A 6,093-nucleotide genomic window follows, 5' to 3' on the forward strand; every position below is an offset into this window, starting at 1 on the left:
TCTTCTTCTCATGCTCTTCGTCCCTACTCTGTTCTTAGTTACTCTCCTTATATCAAAGAAGACATTTGGCATTTGTGTTTTAGGGATTGGCTAGCTTCACTTAGCATAATCTGCTCTAATGCCATCCATTTCCCTGCAAATTCTATGATTTTGTCATTTTTTAATGCAGAGTTATACTCCATTGGGTATAAATGCCACATTTTTTTATCCATTCGTCTATGGAATGGCATCTAGGTTGGTTCCACAGTCTTGCTATTGTGAATTGTGCTGCTATGAACATCCATGTAGCAGTGTCCCCGTAGCATGCTCTTTTTAGGTCTTTAGGGAATAGACCGAGAAGGGGAATAGCTGGGTCAAATGGTGGCTCCATTCCCAGCTTTCCAAGAAATCTCCATACTGCTTTCCAAATTGGCTGCACCAATTTGCAGTCCCACCAGCAATGTACAAGTGTACCCTTTTCCCCACATCCTCGCCAGCACTTGTTGTTTGACTTCATAAGGGCTGCCAATCTTACTGGAGTGAGATGGTATCTTAGGGTGGTTTTGATTTGCATTTCTCTGAGTGCTAGAGATGGTGAGCATTTTTTCATGTACTTGTTGATTGATTGTATGTCCTCCTCTGAGAAGTGTCTGTTCAGGTCCTTGGCCCATTTGTTGATTGGGTTATTTGTTACCTTATTGTTGAATTTTTTGAGTTCTTTGTGTACTCTGGATATTAGGGCTCTATCTGAAGTGTGAGGAGTAAAGATTTGTTCCCAGGATGTAGGCTCCCTATTTACCTCTCTTATTGTTTCTCTTGCTGAGAAAAACTTTTTAGTTTGAGTAAGTCCCATTTGTTGATTCTAGTTATTAACTCTTGTGCTATGGGTGTCCTATTGAGGAATTTGGAGCCCGAACCCACAGTATGTAGATCGTAGCCAACTTTTTCTTCTATCAGACGGCGTGTCTCTGATTTGATATTAAGCTCCTTGATCAATTTTGAGTTAACTTTTGTGCATGGCAAGAGAAAGGGATTCAGTTTCATTTTGTTGCATATAGATTTCCAGTTTTCCCAGCACCATTTGTTGAAGATGCGATCCTTCCTCCATTGCATGCTTTTAGCCCCTTATCAAATATAAGATAGTTGTAGTTTTGTGGATTGGTTTCTGTGTCCTCCATTCTGTACCATTGGTCCACCCGCCTGTTTTGGTACCAGTGACATGCTGTTTTTGTTACTATTGCTCTGTAGTATAGTTTGAAGTCTGGTATCACTATACCGCCTGATTCACACTTCCTAAGCATTGTTTTTGCTATTCTGGGTCTTTTATTTTTCCATATGAATTTCATGATTGCTTTCTCTATTTCTACAAGAAATGTCATTGGGATTTTGATTGGCATTGCATTAAACCTATAGAGAACTTTTGGTAATATCGCCATTTTGATGATGTTAGTTCTGCCTATCCATGAACAGGATATATTTTTCCATCTTCTAAGATCTTCTTCTATTTCTCTCTTTAGGGTTCTGTAGTTTTCATTGTATAAGTCTTTCACCTCTTTTTTCAGGTTGATTCCCAAGTATTTTTTTTTTTTGAGGATATTGTGAATGGAGTGGTTGTCCTCATTTCCATTTCTGAGGATTTGTTGCTGATATACAGGAATGCCTTTGATTTATGTGTGTTGATTTTATAGCCTGCCACTTTGCTGAATTCATTTATTAGCTCTAATAGTTTCTTTGTAGAGCCTTTTGGGTCTGCTAGGTATAGAATCATATCATCTGCAAATAGTGATAATTTAAGTTCTTCTTTTCCTATTTTTATGCCTTTAATTTCTTTCGTCTGTCTAATTGCTCTGGCCAGTGTTTCGAGAACTATGTTGAACAGAAGTGGTGAGAGAGGGCATCCCTTCAATTTTTCTCCATTCAGAATGATGCTAACCTGAGGCTTAGCATAGATTGCTTTTACAATATTGAGGTATGTTCCTGTTATCCCTAGTTTTTCTAGAGTTTTTTACATAATGGGATGCTGTACTTTGTAGAATGCTTTTTCCACATCTATCGAGATGATCATATGGTTCTTATTTTTAAGTCTATTGATGTGGTGAATAACATTTATTGATTTCCGTATATTGAACCAGCCTTGCATCCCAGGGATGAATCCTACTTGATCATGGTGCACAATTTTTTTGATATGTTTTTGTATCCGATACGCCAGAATTTTATTGACAATTTTTGTACCTAGGTTCATTAGAGATATTGGTCTGTAATTTTCTTTCTTTGAAGTGTCTTTGTCTGGTTTAGGAATCAGGGTGATGTTGGCCTCATAGAATGAATTTGGAAGTTCTCCCTCTTTTTCTATTTCCTGAAATAGCTTGAAAAGTATTGGTATTAGTTCCTCTTTAAAAGTTTTGTAAAACTCTGCTGTATACTGATCCGGTCCTGGGCTTTTCTTAGTTGATAGTCTTTTGATGGCTTCTTCTATTTCCTCAATTGATATTGGTCTGTTTAGGTTGTGTATATGCTCCTGACTCAATCTGGGCAGATCATATGACTTAAGGAATTTATCGATGCCTTCACTATCATTTTATTGGAGTATAAGGATTCAAAATAATTTCTGATTATCTTCTGTATTTCTGAAGTGTCTGTTGTGATATTGCCTTTTTCATCCCGTATGCTAGTAATTTGAGTTCTCTCTCTTCTTTTCTTCATTAGCACGGCTAAGGGTGTGTCGATCTTATTTATTTTTTCAAAGAACCAACTTTTGCTTTTGTCAATTTTTTCAATTGTTTCTTTTGTTTCGATTTCATTAATTTCAGCTCTGATTTTAATTATTTCTTGCCTTCTACTTCTTTTGCTGTTGTTTTGCTCTTCTTTTTCTAGGATTTTGAGATGAAGTATGAGATCATTTATTTGTTGTTTTTTTTCTTTTTCTAAGGAATGAGCTCCAAGCAATGAATTTTCCTCTTAGAACTGCTTTCAATGTGTCCCATAGATTCCGATATGTTGTGTCTGTGTTTTCATTTATCTCTAAGAATTTTTTAATTTCCTCCTTGATGTCTTCTATAACCCAGTGATCATTCAGTAACCTATTGTTCATTCTCCAAGTGATGTATGCTTTTTCCTTCCTTCTTTTATCCTAGATTTTCAGTTTCATTCCATTATGATCAGATAAGTTGCATGGTATTATCTCTACTCCTTTATAATGTCTAAGAGTTGCCCTGTGACATAATATATGATCTATTTTTGAGAAGGATCCATGTGCTGCTGAGAAAAAAGTGTAACTGCTTGATGTTGGGTGGTATATTCTATATATGTCAATTAAGTCTAGGTTATTAATTGTGTTATTGAGTTCTATAGTTTCCTTATTCAACTTTTGTTTGGAAGATCTGTCCAGTGGTGAGAGAGGTGTGTTGAAGTCTCCCATGATTATTGTATGGTGGTCTATTAGACTCTTGAACTTGAGAAGAGTTTGTTTGATGAACATAGCTGCACCATTGTTTGGGGCATATATATTTATGATTGTTATGTCTTGTTGGTGTATGGTTCCCTTGAGCAGTATGTAGTGTCCCTCTTTATCCCTTTTGATTAACTTTGGCTTGAAATCGATTTTATTTGATATGAGTATGGACACTCCTGCTTGTTTCCGAAGTCCATATGAGTGATATGATTTTTCCCAACCTTTCACCTTCAGCCTATGTATGTCTTTTCCTATCAAATGCGTCTCCTGTAGGCAGCATATTGTTGGGTCTTGTTTTGTGATCCATTCTACTAGCCTGTGTCTCATAATTGGTGAGTTTAAGCCATTAACATTTAGGGTTATTATTGATATATGCGTTGTTCTTCCAGCCATATTTGTTTATTTATGTTTCTAAACATGTTTTGTTTTCCTCTTTGATTATTTTCCCCCCTTTACTGTACTACCTCCCACTGTTGGTTTTCATTGTTATTTTCCATTTCCTCTTCCTGTAATGTTTTGCCGAAGATGTTTTGAAGAGATGGTTTTCTAGCTGCAAATTCTTTTAACTTTTGTTTATTGTGGAAGGTTTTAATTTCATCTTCCATCCTGAAGCTTAATTTTGCTGGATACACAATTCTTGGTTGGAACCCATTTTCTTTCAGTGTTTGAAATATGTTATTCTAGGATCTTCTAGCTTTCAGAGTCTGTGTTGAAAGATCAGCTGTTATCCTGATTGGCTTACCCCTAAATGTAATCTGCTTCCTTTCTCTTGTAGCTTTTAAAATTCTCTCCTTATTCTGTATGTTGGGCATCTTCATTATAATGTGTCTAGGTGTGGATCTCTTATGATTTTGCACATTCAGTGTCCTGTAGGCTTCTAGGATTTGGGATTCTGTCTCATTCTTCAAGTCTGGGAAGTTTTCTCATATTATTTCATTGAATAGATTGCTCATTCCTTTGGTTTGGACCTCTATACCTTCCTGTATCCCAATGACTCTTAAGTTTGGTCTCTTGATGTTATCCCATATTTCTTGGATGTTCTGCTCATGGTTTCTTAACAGTCTTGCTGAGCTGTCTATGTTCTTTTCAAGTTGAAATACTTTGTCTTCATTGTCTGATGTTCTATCTTCTAAGTGTTCTACTGTGCTGGTAGTATTCTCAATTGAGTTTTTAAGTTGGTTTATTGCTTCCTGCATTTCTAGGATTTCTCTTTGTTTGTTTTTTATAACCTCTATCTCCCTGTATAGTTAATCTTTTGCTTCCTGGATTTGTTTATGTAATTCATTGTTGATGTGATCTTTCATTTTCTGATTTTGCTGTCTAATGTTTTCCTTGAGACTCCAGATCATCTGAAGCATGTATATCCTGAATTCTTTATCTGACATTCCATCTGCTGCAGCTATTACCTCTTCTAAAGTTGAGTTGACCTGCATTGCTTGTGGTCCTTTCTTTCCTTGTCTTTTCATACTGCTCGCGTTTCTTTCTGCTTGGTGAATCTGTTGTGTTATTGAAATTTCCCCCCTATATATTTATATTGCTCTTGTATAGTTGAAAAGTCTCCTTTGCAGGGGTGGGCGGCGGCTGTGCTCCTCCTCCAATTGGGGTGATCTGTCTACCACGCCCGCGGACCCCTGGGCCTGTTCTGCAGGTCGGTCGCAGGTCTGCCTACCTTGCAGGCGCGGGCTCTGCTCTGCCCCTACTCCAATTGGGGTGACATGTCTACCATGCCGGCAGGCCGCTGGGCCTGTTCCGCCTGCGGTCGCTGGTCTGCCTACCTTGCGGGCATGGGCGGCGGCTCTGCTCTGCCCCTACTCCAATTGGGGTGACGTGACTACCACGCCGGCGGGTCGCTGGGCCTGTTCCGTGCGCGGCTGGCGGTCTGTTCTGCCCCTACTCCAATTTATATGATGGAATATTACTCAGCCTTAAAGAAGAATGAAATGATGTCATTATACCCCACTTTATAAATGGGATCATTAAATCATATGTGGATGCTAACTCACAATAAGGGGTGTGGTGGCCAGGGAACAATAGAATACTTTAGATTAGGTAGAGGGGAGTGAAGGGAAGGGAGGGGTATGAGGATAGGAAGCATAGTAGAATGAATGAGACATTATTACCCTATATACATAAATAACAATATGATGGGTGTGATTCTACATCATGTACAACCAGAATAATGAGAAATTATACTCCATCTATATATGATGTATCAAAGTGCATTCTACTGTCATGGATAACTAAATAGAACAAATAAAAATTAATTAGAAATATATAAAAGTATTACTAATCAAAAGAAGACATCTGATTTCTGGTTTGGAAATATAAATATCAAGCAAATTAAATTTGAGACAATAATTATTAATCACCAATGAATTATACTAAACTGGAAAATTAACCCAAACAAATAAACAAAAAAATAAAAATCGTGGTTACAAACTTGAAATGAGATAATTTGAAAATAGTGCTATGTAAATAAAGAACTAAAGAAAAAGGAGAAATTCACAATTATAGTAGGAATTTTGATAAAATGCAATAGAATGATAAATAAATTATTAAAATACTTGAAATAGTAACTATGAAACATGATATATGCATTAACTAAACTGATTATGCCAATAATTTTACAACGTGTGTATATTAAATTATGACCTTGTAAAACT

Source organism: Marmota monax, unplaced genomic scaffold (genome assembly GCF_021218885.2).
Source record: "Marmota monax isolate L192 unplaced genomic scaffold, Marmota_monax_Labrador192_F-V1.1 WCK01_AAM20220418_F8-fsc00303, whole genome shotgun sequence".
Lineage (NCBI taxonomy): Eukaryota > Metazoa > Chordata > Mammalia > Rodentia > Sciuridae > Marmota > Marmota monax.